This window comes from Podarcis tiliguerta, assembly GCF_965153285.1.
Source record: "Podarcis tiliguerta genome assembly, chromosome: 4".
Taxonomy (NCBI): Eukaryota; Metazoa; Chordata; class Lepidosauria; order Squamata; family Lacertidae; genus Podarcis; species Podarcis tiliguerta.
In genome coordinates, this window is record NC_139537.1 from 100320382 (window position 1) to 100347081 (window position 26700).

Here is a 26700-nt window from a genome sequence, read left to right on the forward strand (position 1 = left end):
TTTTGTCAATCTACCAAATAATAAACCCAAATCAGGATTAAAGGGTTTTCTCAGGATGGTGGAAGGTGTGTGTGCTGTGTCCTGTTGGTGTCGTGGTGGAGGAAATGCTCTGCCAGGGGAGAATGGGGGGGTCGAGGAGGGTCAGTTGTGGGTGGGGGGAGTGAGAAATGTCCCTGTTTTCAACTGGGGAATGTTGGAGGATATGCTTTCTAAGTGATACCATTCAGACACAGGTTTACCAACCCAGTAAGACTTATTGTCTTTAATTTATTTAACAATGTGTTAACTGCAAAAAAGTCCCTAAGCGGCTGACAAAGAATATAAAAGATACTTACAAAATATACCTAAATAATACAGGCCTTAGATTGTGATTTTTAAATGCTATACTGTTAACAGGATCCAATGAAAAGTTCAGCCCATGATGGAAGAAAGGGCAGGTCTTGTATATGGCACCATTAAATGACAAAACCATATAAAGGGACAAGCAAGAAACCTTGTTAACATTGCTTACCACCAGATTTACATTTGCATCAACCGTAATTCCTTTTTAAATCCACTAATGTCAAGGTTTTTGGTCACGGAGCCCTGGCAGAAAAAACACATTTTGCAGGCGGAAGTGCAGCACAAAGGCACTGGCTGGTTTCTGCAAACCAACAAAGAACAAGACAAAACAGCAGAAAATAAATGTCCTTTTTCAAAGAGCACTTCAAAAGCGCTGTGTAGCTCACCTCTTTGACCTTACTGCACACCTCTCAGCAAGGACACAAAGAACCTGAATCTTGTGGACTCCCACACTATGTCTTTCTCTGAACAATGCTGTTGCTTGGGTACCAGACTCTCCATGAAGTATCCGTTTGAGGAAGAGATGGTTTGCTTAGCCATGCCTCTATATCCCTTTCCTTCCTGTCTTCCCTTAATATTTTTTAAATTAAAATACAGTACAGTAAAACCAAAACAACATGTTTGCTACACAAACATAGGGAAGAATATGTAGTAAATGCCAAAAACAGAGAAAGTGAAATCTGCCTAGAATGTGATAATACCAGGAAGGACACAAACTTTGTATGTATGGCATAGATCTCACTATTAAAACTTTAAAACTTGCTGTATTTTACTATATTGTTTAATTAGTGTTTTAATGGAGCAGCCAAGTAATTTCATTGTCCCCGAAGGGGGCAATGACAATAAAGATATTATTATTATTATTATTATTATTATTATTATTATTATTATTAAATATTTGCCTCATTTTCCTCAATCTGGGAAGCTGCTAGAACGGATCATGGGCGTAATAACGGGGCAGGGGGTGGTTGCCCCCCCCCCCAATCAAGTAAATCAATAGATAAAAACTAAAAGTAGAAATAATCAGAATATTCAAAATTGAAATGCTCTCCCTCCCTAGCAAGCATTTCCCTAGAAAAAGGTAGTGCCTGCTTTTGTTACACTTATGCATGTAGCATATTATTTCATCCTTCATTGATATGTGTGAGCCATTCTCTGCAGAACATCAGAATTTAGGATACTACAGCAGAGGTCGAACTGGTCAGCCAGGCACCCTCGGACACCCTCACTGGACAGCCCTGAGCCCCCAGTAGCCTCTCTGACACATTTAGCTAGTAGCTGATGATCTTAGAAACAGCTGACACTGTAAGCTAACAAACTCTGTGGTTAGAAGTTCCCTGCTATTGCCAAAGTTTCCTGTTAAAAAGTGCAAGTACAGTGGACGTTCAGGTTGCGAATGTGATCCGTGTGGGAAGTCCCTTGCAGAGAGTAAAGACTTGGATAAGGTTGATGATGACAGGGGAGCATCTCAATGGCTTTGCTTACACAGAAAAACTGCAATAGAAAAGAGGGGGGAAATGAGAAGGATCTGCTGAAAAGGTTTTCAGCAAGTCCAATAAAGCTTGCTTGAGTTTTGATTCAAAAAAGAGAGAGAGAAGAAAAAGATGTATCTTTGTAATTTTGCAAAATATACTCATTAACCACATGAAAAGTACCCCATGATGTTAATTCTTTATTTGACTTCATAGTTTTCAGATGACTGAAGATTTTGACAGTTTTTTCTGAGAACATGGGGCCAAAGAAAGAAATTTTGAACAACTGTTGTTGAAACATTTCATCCTGAATCTGCTAGACAGAGCCAGACAAGAGGATGACGAAAGGTGGGTGTCCTGCCCCCCCACCCCCGCAACCTAATTCCTGTTTATGCACATGGATCCTGAGCGCCACCAGTTTCCTGAGCCAGTGAAGATGCAGTGTGTGGAAAGAACACAGGTTTATTGAAGCTGCAGCTGGTCCAGTGGAGTCACTTCCAAAGACTGGGTGAGCATCACCAGTTTCAAAGCCCGTTATATATAGTCTTCTTACACTCCACTGAATGCTGGGCAGGGTATGCGGTCCTTATATGGACCCGTTTTGCTTAAGCCTTGCATTCCCTTCTATGAAGCAAACTTATGCCCTATTTGATATAACTTCGGTGCAAGCAAAACAGAATTTCTGTGGTCAGCCTTCAGCTAGGCTTTGAGCGTTACAAACTAGCTCAAGCAGGTTCAGCAGGTGCTGCCTTGACTACCCTCCTCAAGAGTACAGTCATACCTCGGGTTACAGGCGCTTCAGGTTGTGCTTCAGGTTGCACGTTTTCGGGTTACGGATGCGCCGAAACCCGGAAGTATTGGAATGGGTTACTTCCGGGTTTTGGCGCTCATGCATGCACAGAAGCGCCGAATCGCAACCCGCACGTGCGCAGACACGGCACTGCGGGTTGCGAATGCTGCAGTTTGCGAACGTACTTTCCACACAGATCACGTTCTCAACCAGAACGTCCACTGTACTTGCACTTTTTAAAAGGAAACTTTGGCAATAGCAGGGAACTTCTAACCACAGAGTTTGTTAGCTTACAGAGCCAGCTCTTTCTAAGATCATCAGCTACTAGCTAAATACATCAGAGAGGCTACCGGGGGCTCAGGGCTGTCCAGTGAGGGTGTCCGAGGGAGCGTACCAGAGCTACCACACAGAAAGTTGTCAATGTTAGATTGTTTGGAATTTGGGACGGCTGGAGGCCCTAACTGGCCTCTTGATCTCTTTTTCTTATTGTACCCTTGCGAGCCCATAATAGATATAATATGAAATCAATGCAGCACCTACCACTCAGAAGCTGCTCTTCAGCCTCCCCTGTTTCTGGCCAGTCAGCAAAGGTAATGGTAGCAGTAATTCCTCTGAGTTCAATCCTGTCAATATTTTCCTCACACCTATTAGACCCTTCTTGACAACAACTCCATATCACAAGCGCTGACACAAAGTCTTCAAAAAAATCAACAAAGGTTAGTAGAAAAAAGCAGAAGTAGGTGAAGTCCTCTGGATACACACAAGAAGCCCATTTTAGTCATGCAGAAACACCAAAAATCAGCAAGGTCTCCCTCTCAGCTGATAACATTGAGAGCAAATTAACAAATTAACCTTGAATACTTTCAGATTTAAGTAAACAACACTTAACTCTTTCCCAGTGCAAATCCCACAGGTTGGGAAGGAAACAACAAGCAGTTAAAAGAATCAGAAATGTTTTTTTGGAAAAAACAAGGATGTTGAAAGGTTTAGATTAGAAGCCTTAAATAACACAGTGTAAAGCGAGAGACCTCAACTAGAAACCATTCTTTAACATGCAAACTTACTATTTATTAAAATACTGATTTGGGGCCACAAAAGAAAGTGTGGGCTGGGCAGGATCCTCTTTATGTTAAAAGGCAATGAGGTTTTGTGCTTTCATTTATGGGATGGTGGTTCTCATTGTCAAGTCAGTAAGCTTCTTTTTAAAAACTGACTTCAGAGTGATCCGTGGTCACATCTTTAATTCCTATATGCTAGAGTTGAATATGTGAAGTGTGTCTGTGGTTCGAAATAATGTGAAAATTTTGGTTGAGTATATATTCATGACCAACATGAGTTTGACCAAGCTGTGGGAGGCAGTGGAAGACAGGAGTGCCTGGCGTGCTCTGGTCCAGGGGGTCACAAAGAGTCGGACACGACTAAACAACAACAAATATATTCATGAGGGCCTGTTCACAGATGACAGCCATCACTTGACATTGAAGTGATCAAATAATGTGCCCTCATTGTGGCCCAGCCATTGTGTATGTATATCTGAATCTGAAAAGTGATTTAATAAATGTGGTCAGAAGAAAATAGTAGATATGCCAAAATGAATTAGGCAAGGTTGCTGAGAAGTAGATGAGATGGCTATATTTGTGTTTGTCTCCTACTGAATCGCCTGCATGGCGAGGGGTAAATCCTTCCTCATCCACTAAAAAGGAGCCTTGGAACCTGAGACAGTTGCCAACAGGACACTAGCGAAGGGTAAAAATAATAAGCTGAATGTCAAAATTTAAATAGTTACTATTTCTCATTCCCATTGCACACACTCATCCTTTACCATTATTAGCTGCATATTTATCTTTTCAGCAAACCTGTGAAGGTAGGTCACACTTCTTTTCCCACAGGGGAAATAAAGACTGTTTTCCCCAAGCTTATGAAATGTGTGATGAAGCCAGAAAAAAAACCCAACAACTCTACAAGGAGACACGTTGTAACCCCTGCTTAGAATGAAGCTGACAAGGAGTGGTTTGAAAAGGTGATTCCTGTCCCAGCCTGGGAAACTGTGGATATTTTAGTCCCAAAGGCTAGATTAAAAACACAGTTCTCTCTTGGTTGTTCTTGTAGGGTGTCTGTGAGATAGAGAGAGAAAGTTGGGGCATGACTTCACACACGGCGCATGATTGTTCCTGGAAACAGGGCTGTATCATTTTAATTAAACCGCAGCGTAGATACTTTTGGCTTTCTGGCTTTATGCTTTCTGTGTAGGTGTCAGAGCATGTGTAAGAAAGCACTACAGCTGAAATTTCTTGTGCTGCGTAGCCCAACACAGAGGCCTCAAGGCATGTCTGATCTAGAAAAATGTAGAGAAGTGACACAAATGTCAATATAAAAATGTAACACGTTAGAGGAGGTTTTAAGCCAAGAATCCATGTGAAGGAAAGAAAAGCTGAGAGGGGAAAATATGGGGTAGATGAAGAGAGAGAGGGAGAGAGAGATTAATCTCTGTAACAGAGTAGGGCAGGAGTTTCCTTCTATTATATATTTCTGTTTGGCAGCAAAAGTATCTGACAGATGAGATCACGGAGGAAGCAGGTTAAGATATGTCTGCTAACTGTGACAGATGTCCCTAGTTGTTGTTGTTTTGCAGGGTGTGTCTGTTGGAAATGGAGACGCTGGTGTGAATCTGCTTTCTGGGAGCATAATTTAGTGTCGAGAAGATTTCTTTAATAAACCAAATATTCCTTTTTATTAGAAATACCTTATATTTCCAAAATAGGGAAGACTCCTCATACAAGCACAGGTGTACCCAAACCACATACACAGAAGAAATTGTTATTATTCAGCCTGAAACTGTTTCAGAGCCATGGGCAGGGAATTATAAGTGTTGAGAGTTATGCCCCAAAGGAGGAACTACCGTAGTCAGTTCTAACTAAGACTAAATGGTATTTGATTTAATTTTAATGACCTAACTCTGAATTTTAGTGTTCCAATTGGATTGTCAGTGTGTCTGGCTATTAACCAGAAGGTTGGTGGTTTGATCCCATGCAAGGATGTGGGCAGGAATCCTACAGTGAGGGGGTTGGACTAGATGACCCTTGGGGTTCCTTCCAGCTCTACTTTTCTATGATTGCAAAACAAACCCGAATAGTTCAATAGCACTGCAGTCTCCCACCGTGTGGGCACTGTGTGGTTTCAAGTGAATAATATCACCTGGTGCAAAAGAAGCATGCTAGTATTTTCACCAAGCCGTGCCCAGGGATGGTGCCACTGCCGAGAAAATCCTCTGCCTGCTTCCCCGTAATGTCATTTTTTGCAGTAAGGGAGCCGCCAGAAGCCCCTTGGAGCTGGACCTCAGTGTCTTGTGGTAATAAATGCCAACTGTTAATGATGAAGAAGCCCTTCCCCATATTATCTTGAAGCTATTGCCAGTCAATTTAATTGGGTAGCCCAAGTTCTTGTGTTTGGAGGGAGAAAAATAAATTATCTTTCTCCACAATATTAATAGTTTTATAAACCACCTCATGTCACATTGTTTGTCTTTCTAAAGTAACTCCCTTGGAGATGTACTTCATAAGTACACACAGCCATTTTGGTTGTTCATTTTATTTACTTTCCCCAGTGCTGATACTCCTTTTGAGATTAGGTTTCGGGACCTGTCATAATCTGCCAAATGGGGGCAACCTATCAGTTCACACTGGCATTATGATGTAGTTTGTTATTTTTGTTTTCAGACTTTCCACTAATATTTTAGCTGCTTACAGATCTTTGTCTGTACATGCGGGGGGTGAGTGCAGGAAAACAGCATTATGGCAGCAAAGTCCATCTTTGATTTCCAGATGTTTTCTCTCTAGTGAGGTGCATGACTGGACAGGTGTCTTCCTGTGATCAGGGACTCCAGTTATGTGGAAAGAGCCCTCAGTCCCCACGGTTTTATGTGAGGGCTGGAGAAACTGTGGTCTCCCAGCCTTCATGGCCATTGGCCTGGGATAATGGGGAACATTTATAATGTCACAGATCCCACACTAACTCAAGGACCTCTTCTCCTCATAGGAACCGACCCAGACCCTGAGATCATCCTCTGAGGCTCTTCTTTGTGGGCCTCATCCGTGAGAGGTCTGGAGGCTGGCAACAGGAGAGCGGGCCTTTTCTGCGTGTCTCAGATGCATGGCTGATTTTGTTTGTTGGCTTGTTTATTTTTAAACTCTTATTGTAAAGATTATTGCAACATTTTTCATATACTTTTAAAAAGATATAGATTAGATGTGGACAGTAACAAAGAATTGAACTAATCAGAGAATATATATGGGGACAGTGGCTGCTGCTGGTCTCCTCTTTCCCTTGCTTTCAATGCAGATCTTTATCTCTCTCCCCCCCCCTCCTGACTTTACACCCCCTTCTTCTCTGGCTGGGGAGGGACGCACCATTTTGTGGTTTGCCTCAGCTGACAAAATGTCTTGGGCCAGCCCTGCATTCTGATTTGTGTGTGAGGCAGTTATACAACTATGGGCATTCACCCTGATTTGCTTTGCTTAAACATTTTCCTGCCAATCATCTCTTCATCTCAAATTTTGCAATGCACTTCTATGTCACTTTCCTAACTGCAGAAAGTCTGTTTCTCTTTTAAAATGGATATGTTGTGCAGGGATTTTTTGCAACACTTTTGTCCACTGTAATTATGCAAGCCTAATTTTATTATATGTGCTTGAATTTCTCCTGCAAAACAGTGACAATCTGGAAGCACTTTCAGTGTTATACGTGCACATGAAGCTAGCTGCAGACCCCAGTAAGCACTTTTAATAGCTAAAGTAAACTGCTAAGTTAAGTCAGAGGCTGAAATGAGAAAGCTTTAATAAACACATATTTATTATTATTATTTGTTGGGCTTGGATGCTTATTTATCAAGATTTCTTTCAAGCTCATTGTATACACACAAAATAAGGAGCAAGGTATACTAACTTTAATTTTGTGTGTAATCTTTGCAGCAACGAGGAAAGCCCACACTTTGTCAAACCATTGAAAAACTGCTAAAAAAGTGGAAATCCATTTATTCATAATTGGAAGGCTTCACAGCAGTTCTGCTAACATTAATTTTGTTTATTCTTGGCGCATTAATTTAGAAGAATAGCAGTACACTATTTACATTAAAATTAATAGGAAATTCCACATTTTCACTGCATACCATATTTTTACAACTTCATGTGGTATGAATATGAACTGAAGCTCATATATTCACAACACACCTCTGAAAAGTGCACATTATTTGTTAACTGCTTCATTTCAGAGCCTATAGATAAACAGAACTGTAAGCCATTATTTAAAATTCTGCACTAAGTGATTGGTTGAAACACTCTGCATCTGAACCCATCACTCTTAAATGGCACCTTGAAAAGACGGCAGACTCCTCTTCTTGTAAGTGTGCTCACCTGTTTTGGTGGGCGGTGTTGTGGCCAGGCAACCGGGCGTTGGGGGGGGAGTGGGCGCTCCCCTCATGCAGTCCCGGCCACGTCGCCGGCACTGGGTGGGCCACACTGGGCTTGGCCCCAACCAGTCAGCATTGGTAGGGGGTGTGGTTGCAGGAAATTTAACCATGGTGTAGCCTGGGGCCTCCTCTCTCGCCCTTTCACCAGACCTCCCAACCCACCCACCCTCTTTTCATGCACACGACCTTGCTATGGACAAATGTCAGCCACCATATGGTTGGCATTGGGTAGGGTTGTTTTCTACTTGGCACATTGGCACCAGCCATTTGCTTTTCACCTTCCTTGTAGCAATTGTCACAACTTTGTGAGGTTAGGCATTGGGCAAGCCTTTGTCTAAGGGAGGGGAGGTTGTAGCCTCCGCCTGCCCTTCCTCATTAAGGAATTCAGGGCCGTGGCTCTTGTCTGATGCCCAAACGTGGGCTAAGGCCATGCCATGACCCCAATGGGGACCCCTCTGGGTGCCCCTATTTGATATAAGTTATAGGGCTCCCTCTATTGGTGGTTTACCCTTAGATAGACTCCGTGCAGACAGGTGGGAGTCGAGATACAGCCTGGCTTCACCCAATGCCTATGCCAAACCCTCACATCTGCAACCAATAATGTTGTGACCTATTTGATCCCATAAACCTAAATACTCGTGTCCGTCTGTTTATTAATCACTCGGGAACTGCGGGTCACAGGGCCTTGGCACACAAGATCTGGGACTAGTACCGCTGCCACAAAAGAAGGTGGTGAAAGTGTTATTGTCTTCTCAATGGCTGTCACTCTTTCTGTCAAGAACTTCAGCTTAGCTGAGAGCTCATCCCTTTATTTCCTTATGGCAAAGGGTGATTCATCACCTTCTTTACTACTTTGTTTTAGTGATGCTTGTTCTTTAAGGATGCCATTCAGCAGGAAGAAGCAGAGGGCCTGCTCTTGCCTCCACAGGAGAGGCAGTTGCTGTTTAGGGAGGACAGGTGGGCTCTTACACCCCCCCCCCCCAGCCCGTGTGTGACTGTTCCTCAGGAGTGCCAGTATCTCTTGGACCAGACAAACTATTGGATGAGTCTATTGCATGTTTAAGGCATAACTCTTTCTTAGTGATGTTGTTGGGGTAGACTTTGGGCCCTGCAGCTTGCAGACTCCATAGCAGCATTCACTGCACTTCTGGAGAAATGAAAATGGCGGGTCAAATGGTTTTCTAAAAAATTGTTATTAAAAAGAAAAGAAAAAGGCATGCAGTAGTAAGGAAGAATAATAGAGTGGACAGGGCAGTGTTGGTGTGTAGCAGAAAGTGAGGCAGTCAGGTGAGAGAGAACAACCACTATGGCACAGGGGGCTTGGGGGACACCTACCCTGAGACTCCTGGGACACTTTTCTGTTGCAGGGAATAATCTGCTCAGGTAACATCATCAGGGGTAAAATCATAGAACCGTAGCATGGAAGAGACCTCTAGGGCCATCGTGCCCACCCCTCTGCACAGCAAAATGGGTCGTCGTTCAGTGGCAAAGCATCTGTTTTGCAAGTGGAACCCCTGCCATCTCCAGGTTGGGCTGGGAGAAAAACCCTGCTTGAACTCCTGGAGAACTGCTGCCAGTCAGTGTCGACAGCACATGGCTAGATGGACCAAGGGTCTGACTCCACAGAAGGAAGCTTCCTAAATTCCTATGCCTGCTATCTTTCACTCATTTCTTCCAGTTGTTAATAAACCTGCTGTCACGAGATCTTTTTTTTGTTGGCATTCATCTGACTCGAGAAAAAACAGAGTGTGCCTCCAGGGGGGTGAGGTGAAGTCAAACCACTGGAGAATCACAGCACCTGCTGTGGCTGCAGAGACCGGTCACTCATAACTGCTGCCTCCCACATTGTTTTTACTGCATTAGCAGCATCAAAGTGACCTCCCTGGGCTGCGAGCCTGGGCAGTGTCCGGAGGTCCTGGAGACGACAAGCTCCCTCTCTGCCTCACTGATGGAAAACAGAGCAAGACGTTTGGCACCAGCTTGGTTGCAGGAGTTGCTAGAAGGAGGCATACAATAATATTTGGGATTCAACTCCAAATTTGTGCAGGGTTTACTCCTTAGCCTTTTCTTCTCCTGGAGATGCCATACAAGGCAGTGGGTTTGGATTTTTCCTTGCCTTATAATAGTGATAAATAGTACAAATGCAAAGGAAATGAGAGTTTTAGGTCAAGGGTTGGGACTCTTTTTCACATGGAGGGCCACCTTCTCTTCTGGGGGACACATGTCAGCAGTGGCGTAGTGTGGGATGCCAGCGCCAGAGGCCACGCTGAAGGGGGTGAGAGGGAAACAGGTGGAGTACCATGCACATCCTACTGGCTAATGGTGTCTTGTCACCCAGGAGAGAGTAGCTGCAGAGTTAAGAAAAGAAGTGTTGTCTGAAGAGGTCACTCTCTGGTTCACATGGAGAAGCTGTTTTCTGTGAGCCCAGTGATGGAAGTGCACAGCTGTATTGAGGCAGCACCGAGTGTTGAAATTTTGTGTCCCTAACAATTTTGTGCCCAGGGCAATCACCCCAGTGTCCCTCCATGCTATGCCACTGGTTGTGGTCAGAAGTGGGTGGAGGACTGAATGCAAACTTTAATTTTACCCAGTAGCCTCGTTTCCACACACACTCTCCTATCAAGGGAAGCAAGAGGAGGCAGTATCAGAGTTCAAGGGAACATCCTAAGCAGTCAAAAACACTCAAGGAGGATCTGAATCAAAGCCGTTAGGGTGTGTGGCTGGCAGGAGGGTGTGATTTGGGGAGAGTCCTGTGGGCTAGACAGAGAGACTTGGAGAGATGCATTTGGGCCCTGGACCTAAAGTTCCCCACGGGTGGGGCAGAATGATGTTGACAGCAGTTATGGACCAGCCAAAAAGCTGGGAGCTGACTTCCTCCTCTCTGGTCTTAAGTCTGTTGCCCTTGTAAATCTCAGCAGTGAGGAAGATGGGGGCATGTGTTGGCTCTGCCTGTCATTGGTTCTGGTGCTCCCTACTGTTGAGCTCCTTGCCTTCCACCCCACTAGTTCCAACAGTGACCAGCTGCTCCTGCAGGACCGCTGAGGAAGGATGAAAGAAAGCAGGTTCCTTGGAGGAGAATGAGTGGAAGAGGGAAACAAGGGAGGGAGTGGAGGAAACAGAATCATAGAATCATAGAATCATAGAGTTGGAAGAGACCACAAGGGTCATCGAGTCCAACCCCCTGCCAAGCAGGAAACACCATCAGAGCACTCCTGACATATGGTTGTCAAGCCTCTGCTTAAAGACCTCCAAAGAAGGAGACTCCACCATACTCCTTGGCAGCAAATTCCACTGTCGAACAGCTCTTACTGTCAGGAAGTTCTTCCTAATGTTTAGGTGGAATCTTCTTAGGTGGAAGGCCCAGCAGCTGGGGAGAAGCCTTGGTCAGCTGCTCCTAGGAAGAGAAGGAACTATGTTTTGTTTGGGGGTGGGGAAGAAAGGAACTACAAGCTATGGGGCTAGGCAAAGCAGGGGCTGTACATGTGGGCGAAGGGCTGAATTCCACAAACTTCGTCTCCCCCGCTGAACCTTTGCCTGGAGACCTTTAGTGCTTCTGAATGACCAGGGCCAGTTTCTTCCTCCCGGCTTCTGAGAGTTCTCTCCACCTTCAGAGGATCTTTCTCTTTTAATATTCCTCTTTGCTTCTTCAGCTCTTTATAGTTTCCAGGATTGTAATTAGTGTTGTCATTATACCAGCTCAATATGCACTTGGAGGCTATTGGGGTGGGTTCAGCAGAAGCATTAGCTGCCGTCAGCCCTCCCCAAGCCAAGAAGGTCACCAACACTTCCATTCCCTGCAGCAGCTCCTAATGCAAAGAATCTGGCGCTTGTTCCTTAACCCTGACCTTTTGCAAAGTAGTAGGTAAAACTGATGCCAGCTCACTGAGCTGACATAACAAATATAATCTCTTGCATTCTAATCCTCTGAAAATTTCAATACCCCAGAGGAAGTTTGTTGTGTGTAGTTTTATGCTTGATTATTTTTATTTTGGAACTGGAACTAAAGCTACTGATGTTTATTACAAGCGACTTAACATTTCTTTTTATAGAGGCAAAAGCTGCTGTCTAGTGTTTCATGTTTGTCTCATTCTTTGAAGCTGTAGGGAATACTTGCTTTCAGGACGGATCCAGAAAGATGGCAGGCAGGACATGTGCGCACTCTGCTTGCAGCCCAAACTGCAAAGACACAAACAAACACACCCACAAACTTTGTGACCCCTCCATGTGTAATACAAATGAAGCAATTTTGTGTGCTTACTCTTATTTTGCATAAATTTATTCGGCTTTTGTTGCTCCTGGGGAGAGATTTGTTCTGAAATCCTGACCACTGGAAATCTTAATTCGGCTCTCCCTCTGGCTCCTGAGATTTCATTAGGCATCGCCCATATGCTTAGCTGCATATTGCATAAAGCTAGAACAAGCTGGAAGCTTGGTTTTTATTTTTGTTTTACCAAAAGAAATCTGACTGACTCAGGAAGCTGAATTATGTGTCACATACAACAACCTGATGGTGTGGGATTTCAGCATGCCCAGTAATCTTGCACTTGAGGAATCCTTTGTGATACTTCACCAAATGTGTAGTTTTGCATGTTGTTTTGGAGGAACATTTTCTGCAGTGCTGTGCTGCTGCCCACACGATCTTGCTGATTTCACTGCTCTTCTGTGCGGACCTGTGTGGACATGTGTGTGTGTGTGTGTGTAGTCAGTGCAAAATTACCAGTTACCGACGGCTAGCTAGGCTCAAATGTGCCAAACATACACAACCCATTGTATTTTGCACCACAAGCAGTTACTTAAACAATCCCTTAAAACAGAAATGCAGTTTATAATTAGCTATGAGTTGCTGAATGACCCCAGTGTGCATTAGGTGTACTGTAATACAAAATGGAGGCATGCCTGCTGTTCCAGCTGAGAGCCTTTGCACTGAACTTTTGGAAGAATAAGGTGATGCTACCTCATTACCTGTTTGTTGTAAACTTGATAACACACCAAAATCTCAGGCAGGGATGACTTCATCTTGTAAATGTGAAGTTAACATACTAAATTAACTCCCCTAAAATCTTCAAATTTACAGCAGAGTAGAGCAAGGATTGTTGTAGGGACGCAGGTGGCGCTGTGGGTTAAACCACAGAGCCTAGGACTTGCCGATCAGAAGGTCGGCGGTTCGAATCCTGGTGTGTATGTGTGAATAATATAACATACATTCCTTACCCCCCCCCCCAGCTGGCTCCCGCTAATGAATAGAAGTGCCAATACTTTCTATAAAAGGAACTTTGTGGAAATTTATACCAATGCAAAGAAAATGTACAATTGGAAATAAGTAACTCCCAATTTCTCAGCGTTGCTATAGGGGTAAAAGAGATCCTGGCTTAAAATATTCATAAACGTAAACTATTATGATAAGACAGATCAGCCAAATCATTACATTTTTTGAAAAGCTTCAGCTACAACAGTTTGAAAAACAAGGGGTCCCAAAGGACTGACTCATGCATTGAATGCATTGATTCAGCTAAAGAATACAGCATCTAATGGACCCATAATTATTAAGAGATAAATTGCTTTTTTATATTTTACTCCAAACAAGGCAACCTCTTGTCTAAGTGGCTTTATTTACTTTCTGTCCAGTCTATATCTTTAGTAAAGCTGGGTTTCCCCCCGTTTTAAAAGCACAGCAGATTCTCACTCGATCAAACAATTTTCTATTATTTTATTTTGTAGAACATTACGATGGCTTCCGAGTATCTTTTCCAGAAATAAATCAGAAGAAGGTGACTTTCCAATAACCAAGTCTCTTATTCATATTGTCTCCCCCATATTGTGTCTTAGACTTTTAAATTAAGGAGTTACTGGCGATATCTTAGACTGGGATGTTGTTGTTTTTGAACAAACTCCATAATCTTAATAATGTTCTTGGGATTCCATTGGGTATTCCTCATGAGAGATTCAGCCTTGAAATACAAAGTCTTTATATTATTGGAAATGCATCCATGTGGAGTATGGGTTTTATGAAAACCTGTACTTGGCTGCTGGAGGGAGCAGGTCAGGGAGGAAGGCCAGAAGGCCCACAGTTCAGGGGGAAAACCTAAGGTTCCAGCCCAATTTCCAGTAATAAGGATCTGAGGTAGAAATAAAAATAAAAAACCTGTCCCTGAACCTAGTGAGCAATTTCTAGTCAGAGGAGACAATGGGTGCTATCCAGTGAAACATTTCCATGTTCTCTAAATCTGCTCTGGAGGGTTGGGGAAAATCCCAGAACATATTTAGGGCGCATGTGGGGAGAGGGAGGGGCAAACGAAGTTTTGTTGCACAGCCAAAAGTACTTGCATTCCTGGAATTGTTTAATTGGGTACCGCCCAATATTCCACAGCCTGGTGCCCTCCAAATGTACATTCTAGTCACTACAACTCAGATCACCCATAGCCAACATGGCTAGCGCACCCCCCCCAAACAAGGAGCTCACCCCAATCCCCACATTGCTGGACTCCTGTCATTAATATATAGTGTTGCTATCCTTTCAGAGATCTTAACATGTGAAACACAATTTGCCCACCTAGAAATATACTTTGCCCCTTCTGTCCCCCCTCAATAATTTTTTTTCCTTGTGCCACCATGGGACACATTAGGGAGATGGGGGGAAAACTGTAATGAAGAAATGCTTGATCAAACTAGGATAAAGGCCTTAAACAGGGTAGCATATTCATAGCACAACTGTATGCATGTCTATTGAGAAGTAAGGCCTATTAAGGTCAAGCCTTTACAATTGCTTGCCGACATCATTATCAAGGATTGTGTTGATGTATATTCTCATGAAAGAAGTTGTAGAGAAGTCCATAGTTGTCTGTTGTTCTGCGCATGGCCAGTGGCTTTTGGGTGTGCCACAAAATTCCTGGTGCATATTTATTATTTCTAATGCTTTTCGGCAGATACAGTATAGATTCTACATGAAACTGCTGCAGGAAATCATCCAGCGATTCAGACTAAAGAGTCATCCGCGTACAGGTGATTCTTACAGTATGGGGCGATCTCTTTCTCTGGAGTTTCCAGGGAGGCTGTGTAAGCACTGAACCAGTTGTGGCACCTTTACTTTCCCCCCGTATTTGCTGAGTGATTGCTACATCTTATTCTAACACCAAGAGCTTTAAATCTTTGGGTAAATGTGCCTGCCTGCCTTGCACAAACTCATGACCATAAGTTTTTAGGCTGACAAAACATACATTTCTCTCAACTATTCACAGCGTTCACACCCAGGCTCTTCACACCACATCGTGTAGCTGTCAGATGGCAGGCGGCAGGTGGCAGGTGGAAGGCGGAACAGGGGGAGCGTGACGTTTCAGTAGGAGAAGCAAAGCTTTTAAATAAAACGTGTAATTTACGCCCCCATCTTAACCATGCTATTTTCAGGAGGGAGGCTAGAATTCTGTGTGTGTGAGCAATATTTTTTTTATGGCCTCCTGACTTTTGCTGTGATAGTTACCTCTTTCTTCATGATAAATGGCACAGAATATAATAGTTCAGGGTTTTAGTTAGTTTGTTAGTTTTTAAAGGAACAAGGATTATTATAGCTTCATAGCATCTTTTTTCCTCCTCTTTTCTTCCCCCACGCTTTGATGTTTTCTAACATAGATTATGCAGAGTTCTCTAATATGGAAGTTGTTAGCCTTACAAGGTTAGCATACAATAAAGGCTGACTCACATTAAAATGATCTCAATAACCGTCTGATGTATATGTGCATCTGGAGCTAGACTGATTTTTTTAAACTTTATTTTTTTGTGAATTGTAACATCCAGTAAATCATTATACATAGTCTTGGTACAGTAAATTGTATTTACATATTATGATATGTTATAATGTAAGCTCATAAGCTTTCAACAAAGAGGCTTGAGAGTTGATTCCCCGCCTCCACAATAATTTTAACGAGACAGAAGTAGGAAGTCCTGCTTTATCTCATCTTTATGAAGGCTACATTTCAAAAAAAAGGATCAAATAGGATTTTATAGGCTATAGTCAAGAGAGTTATACCATATCAGTAAAATATTTACAGTCAGTGCCAGGTATAGCTGTTAGGTTTCTCTGTAGGACTGTGTGCTCCCAGCCTTTTATCAGAGTGAGAGCCAGGTTACATGATCAGCAGGCTTGTGTGGCCTAGATGTCTGTTGCTGAGTGCAACTAAGGGGATTATGTTTTTGAATTGAGCCCCTTGCAAGAACTTCCATGCATTTACAAGACTAGCATGTTGGGGGAAGGGCTCTTGCATAAAACTCCTGAAATGTGGAAGGAGATTTTTGTATTATTAAATTCACAGATCTTGTCTTTTCTTAGGGCCTAAACACATGTGACATACATCTTGAAGTAAATACTACCTGATTTCCCCCAGCCCATATCGTGACCACAGTGTGAAAGGCTTTACCCTTTGAAACTCATGTGGTCCTATTCTGGACCAGACCCCACCCCCATGGTTGCAATTTTTAATCCCAAACCTCACGTCCCAATGCTTGGCAGGGGGTTGGACTCGATGGCCCTTGTGGTCTCTTCCAACTCTATGATTCTATGAAAATAGCAATTGTGGGGGACCTGTCCCTAAATCAGGACTGTGGTAGGGACAAAGAGATAAAGCTTTCCTACTTCTGCATCTTGGTATCAATTGATACTTAGGCCACTCACAGCTGCCATTTCTTTTTTTAAAAATCATGCAAATACTACTATACCAGTTATTAATTGTATGAACAAGTAGGGTCTGCAACAAAATGTTTCTTTGTGGGTGGTTCCTTCTTTGGGATACCTCATTCCATCCCTCATCTGATGTGGTCTTTTGCTCAATTAGTATTCTGTGGACAGTGAGCTTTCCATGGTCACTGAGGAGCCTTAGTCCTTATTGGACTGTTTTGTGTCCCTTCTTCGCACTTCCTCTTCCTCTAAATATTTTTTAGTACTTCTGCAAACCTCAAGGTTCCCCCAAGACTGCTGATGCCAGGCTTCTGTGCATGAATGAAGTCAGCTAGATAGAGAGCAGCAGTTTACTCCTTTTATACTCCCCGCTGGTGCTTCTGCCGGCAGCAGAACTATTTATGACCTTGACACAAGCTGCTTTCTTAAATGTGACCTGGAAAGTACAGCAAACATCCTGAACCCTAATAGTTACAGTAGAGATTATATTTAGTAGCAAATTTTAATTAGCACCCTCCTGTAAGCAGGAACCAGACTTCATGAAGACAATGAAATCCTTTTTCAAGAGTGAATTTATGTTTCTGAAACTGCATGCCTTTCCCTCCCCCCCCCTTCTTCTAGCACAGGTCTGTTGCACCTGCTACACCCATTTTTCAGGCATTGGGTGTGTTAGGGACTCTCTTGATTCTTTAGATCTTAGTTGCATGTCCTTAGTGATTATATTAAAAGGTAAAGGGGCCCCTGACCGTTAAGTTCAGTTGCGGACTCTGGGGTTGCGACACTCATCTCGCTTTACTAGCCGAGGGAGCCGGTGTACAGCTTCCGGGTCATGTGGCCAGCATGACTAAGCCGCTTCTGGTGAACCGGAGCAATGCACAGAAACGCCGTTTACCTTCCCACCGGAGCGGTACCTATTTATCTACTTGCACTTCGTGCTTTCAAAGTTGGCAGGAGCTGGGACCAAACAATGGGAGCTCACCCCATCACAGGGATTCAAACCGCCGACCTTCTGATTGGCAAGCCCTAGACTCTGTGGTTTAACCCACAGCGCCACCCACAGTGATTGTATTACTGCCTGCATATTTGTAACATTGCTGTCTGAAGCAGCACCCACATACTCTCTTCTCATTTCCGTGAAATAAAACGAACTTTCTCAATTTTCTGCTGTGCAAAGATCTTTATTGGGTGTAAGGGTAAAGGCACACACCATTTTTAATGGGCACATGTACTGACTCAGTGCAAAAGGTTCCAGTCTTCTCTGAGCTGAACACTGAATACACATGAGCACTGGACACATGTGTAAGTCAGAGGTGCACCTGGTAACAACAGGTGTTGCAGTAGATCCGGCCGGGTGCTCTTGCTGTTACACTCAGGCATCCATGAACCTGCTGCTCTCTGCCTCACCTCCATACTGCCCAGGAAAGTGCCTCCCCCCTCAAAAAAAAATCCTGGTTACACCCATGGTGATGCTCCCTTGTTATATTTGCTATTAAATGTTGTATTTTGTTTATAAACATTCTTGTTATAGTCATAGTACAGTAAGCCTGCAACTTATATGGGGTTTACATTCCAGGGATCGTGCCTAAAGCCAAAATCTTACATAATTAAAACACATTGGGTTCAATGGCAGGTGAGATTTTGAAAGTCATTCCCCCCAAAATTCTTTCTCCCTTTTTTTCTTTTTTCTCCTTCATTGCCACACAAATAAAGCTGAATGTGCACAAGTTAAATGCCTGTAAGTTGTGGCCTCACTGTATTAAAATATGTTTTTTTGTATGTTATTGTATTTTTTGTTCTATTATATTATGTAATTGTTCCTGTGTTTTTGCTTTGCTGTGTTATTATGACATTGTTTTCATTGTGTTTCTTTGACATTCATCCCTGTTTCTTTGTTGTAAGCCACTTTGAGCATGATAATTTTTTTTGTGGGAAAGCAGCATACAAAACAAAAGAAATGAAATGAAATAAATTTTCCTGCAATTTTTTTCCCTTCTATGCAACTCTTTGAGGTACGGGAGTCCTGGTTTTGTATGCATTTGACCATCCAGTAACATCCTGTTTTAGTAATTATTTGGTAGTGCTTTGAATGTGAATTTCAAGCGGATATCTTTCGTTCCAGGACTTAAGGAGCTCTCCGATTGCTGTGGACTGTGGAAAGTTTTTTTTGGCGGCTCAATCAAAGGGTAAATGTGGGAGGATGGAAATCCCTTCTAGACAAATGAAGGGAATTCCTTTGTGGCAACTTTTAGATGGAAAGGAACATTTCAAGTGTGACCATTACACAAAGCCACCAAATCGCTGTGTCTTTGCAATCACTTAGCTCAGCTGGAGAAATTACTTAATTGTTGGCTTAATAACATTTGAGAAGACAAGAGGAAAAACTGTAACTGAAATTGAGTAGGGAATGTGCAATTAGCCTTACTAAAAGCTTTTATTATGCAAAATTCAGTAACTCTTGTTAACTTTCAAAAGCAGAGCGACTGTTCTTCTGTCCTTTTCCCTTTTCATTCTGAACTTGATACTCAAACAGTATTTAGCAGTCTTTTCAGCTGAAGTGATTTCCCTTCCCCTTAATTTCCTTGTAGGCAGATAATCGAGCTCTCATAGGAAATATAAAGTCAAAATTGGGCCTGCATGTTGGCTGATGCCAAACTATCACTATGGTGAGAGAAATGCAAATTAAAATATTCATTGGAAACTTTTACAATCCTCTTTGTGTTATCATGCATTTATTTATTTATTGGCACAACTGAAATGGAGACCATTCCGTTCAGTTCTGAAGTTTCTCACCAACCTTTCCTGCCCAAACTATATCACCCCCCCCCCCGGTGAAATTCACAGGAAAGTTCATTAGTGTAAATTCCTGCAGTGAAAAATAATCCATACATTCTTTTTTGGGTTATCTTATCTGAATGCAAAATCTGAAAATGCTTCCCCACTGTTCAGCTCTTTGTCCACTGTGTCAAAAAGTTTTACTTTCTTTTAATGTGGCAACTAATTAGTTTCATCTTATTCAGTTACAGTGCAATGCGATGAAATTCCCTTTAATTAGTTAGCTCCTCTTGTTCGTGGGTGGGGGGGGCTTTAATTCTGGTTTTCTCTTTTTATTTTTTTATTAGCACAATTTTGCAACTATGATCGGGAATCACCTTTGCAAAGGTCGGAAATCACCTAATGAACCTCATCAGTGGAAGCTCTGTGCTTGCCACCTCTCCTCCCCCACCCCATGGGCATAGCCAGGGGTGGGGGCAGCTGTCCCCCCAAATCAAGTAAATAAATAAAAATGAGTAACTAAAAGTAGAAATGGTAGAAAGATTTTGACAGATTTTTCTGAGTACTCAGGGTCAAAAGAAAGTAATTTAAAACAACTGCTTTTGAGACATTTTCTTCCGAAGTTGCTAGACAGAGCCAGACAGAGGATGATGACAGGTGGGTGTCCTGTCCCCCCGCCCAATAAATCCTGGCTATGCCTACTTCCCACCCCAGCCCCAGAGTGTGTGCTGGGAGAACCCCCAGAACAGCATTTGGAGGAGGGGAGACCATTTTGTCTGGCAAGCTTGATACTCATACCCAGAGTGGACATTTGTGATAGCATGACGTTGAATTCCACCCAATGAAAAAAAATATGAGGAATTATTCTGGTTTCAGAGGAATCAAGTAATTAACCCACCCACACAGGGAACAGGTACTGATTAAGGGAAATTTAGGAATGCGGCAACCATGGCAAATGAACAGAAAGCAACTCAAATTACGTTGAGGTATTATCTAGTATTATCTAGAGATAATTAAGAAATAGGTCTGAAAAGCCTTAAGCACTTTTCCAATCCACACTAGACACACATGCTTACAATGGTAGCCTGCATACATTTCAGCACAAATCAGGTCTGAAAATAAGCAGGAGGACAAAAAGAAAAAACCCACTGGTATGTAACATTTGCAGTGACAGTATCTGAATTTCCTATAAAAACTGAGTAAACAATGTCCTTTCAAGATAAATGCCTGGTGTGGAGTTTTATTTGCTTATCTTTAAACTTACCTCTTGCATTCCAGACTTATGATTAATCAGCAACTTCCCGCCATCAGAATGCACGGTGTGGGGGGGGAGATATCTGATGGTGGCTGATATAGGTCTCTGCATGCAGATCTACTCAACTCCCTGTTGGGTTGCTGCAAGGAAAGGCCAGGACTCCTGGTGCCAGGGGACACAAGCAGGGTTTATTTCCACTAAAATGTCAGCTACAAACTGAGCACCTTATTTCACCCCCAAAGGAGTGCATGACTGCAATTCACTCATATGAAAGAAAGTAAAGAGATGAATTCAGAGTTTTGCCCCCGCCTGCTGTGGGAATATTCACAGCTGCCATGTCCCCCATAATGGACACTACCCCCCCATTTATTACTGTGAATCCTGACAACACCCCCCTCTTTCTTACATGTTCTCCATTGTTATCCAAATTTTCCGATGTGATTAGCACAATTGCATCACTTGTTGTGGTGGGAGAGTTAGTGCCTTTTCTTCAGTTACCCCTCTCTGCATTCCAGCGTGTGAAAGTGCTCTATCTAGTTCTTAAAATGATGATGATGCACATGAATTAAACCACCACCAACAACCCTACTTCACTGGGGCGGAAGCAATTGCAGCAGCAGGAAGAAAGAGGAAGGTGCCCCAAGAAGAAGAGGGTGATATGACCCTTCCTCCCCCTCTCAGCCAGCAATGGGGCTCTGCTGCCATGGTTGTTGCTTCTGGCGCACTCTGCCTACCTGCTTCCCCTTGTTTAGAAAGGGCAGTGCCTGCATCTTTAGGCCATTCCTCATTGCGGGGGAAGGAGACTTGGAGTGCAGCAGCAAAGAGCACATTGCACTGGAAGAGAATGTGAAAAGGGTTGGCTGTGACTGCTCTGCAGGATGACTTGGAAGGAGCTGGGAAGAAGAGCAGTTGTGCTTCATGCCTGGGAAATGCACCCACTAACATTCACACCTTTTTCTTCCTTGGAAAGTTCTTTCAGTGTTCCTCAGCATCTTATTTACTTAGAATCATAGAATCGTAAAGTTGGAAGGGACTCTAAGGGTTGTCTAGTTCAACCACCTGCAATGCAGGAATCACAACTAAGTTATCCATGACAAATGACCATCCAACCTCTGCTTAAAAACCTCCAAGGAAGGAGAGCCCATCACCTCTCATGGGAGTCTGTTCCACGGTCAAACAGCTCTTTCTGTCAGACAGTTCTTCCTGATGTTTAGCCAGAATCCCGTTTCATGTAACTTGAAGCCATTAGTTAGAGTCCTACCCTCCAGAGCTGGAGAAGACAAGCTTGTTCCCTCTTTCATGTGACAGTCCTCAAGATAATTGAATATAGCTATCATATTTCCTTTTAACCTCCTCTTTTCCAGGCTAAACATAGCCAGCTCCTTCAAGTGCTCCTCATAAGGTTTGATTTCCAGTCCCTTGATCATCTTGGTTGTGCTCCTCTGCACACATTCCAGCTTGTCAACATCCTTCTCAAATTGTGGTGCCTAGAGTTGGACACAGTATTCCAGGTGTGGTCTGATCAAGGCAGAACAGAGTGGTACAATTGCTTCCCTTGATCTTGATACTATACTTCTGTTGAGGCAGCTTAGAATAGTATTAGCTTTTTTGCTGCTGCTTCACACTTTTGTATCCTCAGCCATACTTGGATCTTTCTATTGGAGGCTCTTTGGCACCTTCTGGACAGCACCAACAAAGACCCCTTTTCATTAATGTATGTAGACCAGGTAATCGTCACAGAACAGACTAATGAAGAAGAGCAGGCTAGGGACAGAGGGGAAAGCTGTTTCCTGGTTCTGCTGGATTGCTCAGCAAATTTTGATACTGTTGACCATGGTATCCTCCATGGAGGGCTGGGAGTCGGGGGCACTCTTATGCAGTGATTCTGCTGCTTTCTCCTGGGTCGTTTTCCAGAAAGTACTGGTGGGGGATGAATGTTCAGACCCCTGGACTTGTGGGGTGCTTCAGGGCTCTGTCCTCTCCCCCATGCTTTTAAAATCTATACGAAGCCTCTGAGATAGATCATTAAGGGGTTTGGGTTTATACAGATGATACACACTTCTACCTCTCCTTTAAATTGGAACTAGTGAAGGCAGTGAATGTCCTGTGCAAGTGTCTGGAGGCAGTTGGAGGATGGATGATGGATAACAGATTGAGGTTGAATAGCTACAAGACAGAAGTACTGTTTCTGAGGGACAAGGGGCGGGTGGGTGTGGAGGGACTCCCTGGTGCTGAATGGGGTAACTGTGCTCTTGAAGAACCGGGTACTCACCCTGGGAGTCATTTTGGACGCACAGCTGTTGGCTACCTTTGAAGGTGACTCAGAAACTACACTAACCAAGAATGGAGCAGCTGCCAGAACCACGTAAGTCCTAAAAGATCTACACAGGCTCCCAGTACATTTCTGATCACAATTCAAAGTGTTGGTGCTGACCTTTAAAGCCCTAGACAGCCTCGGCCCAGTATACCTGAAGGAGCGTCTCCACCCCCATCGTTCAGCTCAGACACTGAGGTCCACTTCCGAGGATCTTCTGGTGGTTTCCTCACAGCCAGAAGGGAAGTTACAGGGAATCAGGCAGAAGGCCTTCTCAGCAGTGGCACCCTCCCTGTGGAATGCCCTCCCGTCAGATGTCAAGGAGATAAACTACACAACCTTTAGAAGACATCTGAAGGGAACTCTGTCTCAGGAGGTTTTTAATGTTAGATTATGTTTTTATATTGTTGGAAGCTGCCCAGAGTTGCAGGGGCAACCCAGCCAGATGCACAGAGTATAAATAATATATTTATGATTATAATTAATATTAGGCAGGTTATAGGGGGATGCACTCTAGAAATTATTCCTAGGCATTGAGTCAAAACAGGCAAAAAAATAACTCAGCTAGATATCTAGAATTCTTTTTCCAGCTACAGCTGAAACGTGCTTATTCCCAAAATTCTGTTTTGAGTTTTCTGCTGTGAACTTTGATGTTGCGTATTTCCCAGATACTCTTCAAATCTTGGTTCTCAGTATACACTGTGTATTTGGCACGAGCCTTTGACATCCAATGGTATTCAGTTCCAAAATGTGATAATTACATTGTGATGCATAAAGAATATACTTTATACTTTTGTATCCTATTGGGTTTGCTGTACAACCTCGTTAAGTATTTGCTGTCTGCAACCAGTTATTAATACTCATGGCTTGGAATCTTTATTCAGTGATACAGCAATAATAAAAAAGTCAGTGAGCAAATTCCACATGAACCATTACTTGGGGAGCTAGAACTGCAAATTTAATTTAAACACATTCAACACATTTGTATGTCAACCATGAAGCAGTTTCCCCAAGTGGCATTATTATTATTTTTCTCAAAAGTGTGTTGGTTTTAGAGGTGGGAATGAGGTGAGTCTGACAACTGGGATGCTATGTTTAGATAACTGATCTCAGTTTCTATGCTTGTGTCTCATAAGTAACTTAAAAAGGTTTAGTCTCATATTTGGTCCAGTGGCCTTTACAAATATGGATTAATCTACACAAATTAACATAAATGCATAAGCTCTGTGGAATGATTTCTATGGCAGATGAAATGATGTTTCCCATTATATTATTTATTTATTTTTCACTTTTATGTACCTCCCAAATAACAATATCTTGCACATATTTGCCACAGCCCAAAATTAAAACAATACAGTCGTACCTCACCTCCATTTACGTAACCCTCTGGGTAAACTTCGGGATGTGCGTGTGGCAAACCCCTAAGTATTTTACCGGGTTTCGCTGTGCGCGCATGAGCAGAAGTGGTCTGTGCATGTGCAGACATCCGGAACGGATCCCGTCTGCAACCGGAGGTACCACTGTACTGGAAAAGACCAACATATCTGATGATAGTATAAGGGATGGAGTTCAACCAACTTTTACTCAGAGTAGACCAGTTGAAATTAATGGACATGAGTTAGGCATGGTTATTAATTTCAGTGGGTCTATTCTTAATAAAAGTTAGTTGAATTACAGCCCAATACGCTATTGGACTATCACAGTAGAAAACAATACACAAAAGAATGTGTGCTCTTATAACTTAAACTCAGCCAGAGAACTCAGGTGTTCATGAACACTTTTATTAGTGCTGAAAGCAGCCGCGTGTCTTTTTCATTGCTCTCACTGGTCCCTAGAGACGGCGTTGCTTACACTGTCCCATTCACTGTGTGATCTCTGACTTGGAGAAATCAGCCAGGTGACAAATGCAGGAAGGAGAAAGAAGCCTGGGGAAATGGTGATGTCAAGTGGGATCAGAAAAAGATTATGCAAACATTCACCTGAGTATGCTTTTCTAAAAATTTTAATTAGGCCACTGAAATTGCTAGTTATTACCAGAAAAGTGAAACTGGAGAATGTTTGGCATAGTTGTTTCTAGAAGAAAAAAATCCTTTGCAACAATATATGGTGATATTGCTCATTCGTCTGTCTCTTTTCTCTATTATCTTTGCTATTCTTTATGGCCTTGCTCTGTTTAATGTGCCTTCTCTGTGCAATTATAATGATGGTACAGAAGCAATTGCTAGTTGCAGATGCTGTAGCTTTGTACAAAGAACTATTGACTATTAGTTTATTATAGCAATTTGTGTGTGGAATGAGAGAGCCTGGCATGCGTACGGGTTTTGCACTTCCACTGTATCAGACAACTTGTTTGTCAACTATAGTAAGCTTCAAGGTGATGGAAGGGTAATGAGACAATGTGCCAAAGTCTATGAAAATCAAGCTGCTGTTCCTTAAATGGGAGGCTAGCAACCGCAGGAGTTGAATGGCTTCTCCTGAATGCAATCCAACTGTGTCCTTAAACTGTGGGATGGAAGTGCCAGAGGCTCTAGGCAGGGTGAGTGAACATGCCTCGGTTTCCTCTCCATTAACACTTGAAATTTCTTTTAAGCCACAGCAAGGTTGTGACAAATACTGCCACAGATCTTTCTTTGCACAATCATGAGAAAAATAACTTGACAGGTGTATGGTTTTTTGTGGTTTTTTTTAAGGATTCTTTTCCATCTCTTCCATGCTTTAGAAAATCCTCTTAGGCTTTTATGTGAGACTCTTGCCTAAATGAAAAGCACGGTGTAATAAAAGGTATTCTGCTTTCTGCAATCTAAAGAAAAATATATGCATCAAATCCCTAAAATATAATACAAATTATTAATCCTTCAGATTGAAAATTGATGCCGGGGTAATTTACTAGCCTAGCTTATTGGGACCCTGCAGATGAGGCTGTGGTCGGAGATCAAGATGAAATAAAAGGAGGATATTTTCCAAGCAAGATGAATGTGGCTACTCAAGCTGCATATTAATTTGTTTCAGGAATCGGTAGCCGTCGAATATGCTGTAATACTTAGTGTCTTGCTTCTCAGACATTTGTTAGGCAAGGGCTTATGGTGCATTCAGCTGAAGCAGACAAATTCCATCACAGAAGCAGAAACAATTATTTAAATTACATATATGGGTACCTCTTCATCCTTCTCCTGAAAGACACCAGAGCCATTTGCTTTATGAGTTTTAATAGCAGAGGCTAGCAAGTGACTTTTGCCCAAATCCCTTTGCTGTTGAGTAAGAGGGTAACAATTTTTCTGCCTACCCACAGCGTTCTTCACTTTAAAGGTCCCCTGTGCTGGTACAAGGGGACACCCCTTGCTCTTATGCTGTGACCCAGCCTCACCTCTGCCAGCAACAACATTGCTTTGCTGGCATTCTGCAAACAGTCCATTAATGAATCAGGCTATTTAAATACAGCTTTCATTTTTATTTGCAGCCAGCAGCCCCTTTGAGGGCAAATAGCAGCCAGAGGTGGTAATTTTCACTAGAAGGTGGTGCCGGCCACCAGCCCAGATTGGAAACATAGTGTCAGATCAGGGCCTGGTGGCAGCCTTAAGTGCACTCTTTAAAAAGCGCTAAGTAATGCAGTGTGTAGGCTGGCCGGG

At 42.9% G+C, this 26700-nt stretch overlaps 1 long non-coding RNA gene across 1 annotated transcript in view; it reads left to right on the forward strand.

Moving 5' to 3' along the window:
* LOC310675435 overlaps positions 1-6731 on the forward strand; it is a 137391-nt gene extending 130660 nt beyond the window's left edge. Inside the window, exon 3 of the long non-coding RNA XR_014510151.1 lies at positions 6640-6731. This is a non-coding gene — a long non-coding RNA (uncharacterized lncRNA). The remainder of the gene's footprint in view (positions 1-6639) is intronic.
* Positions 6732-26700: the final 19969 nt, after the last annotated feature.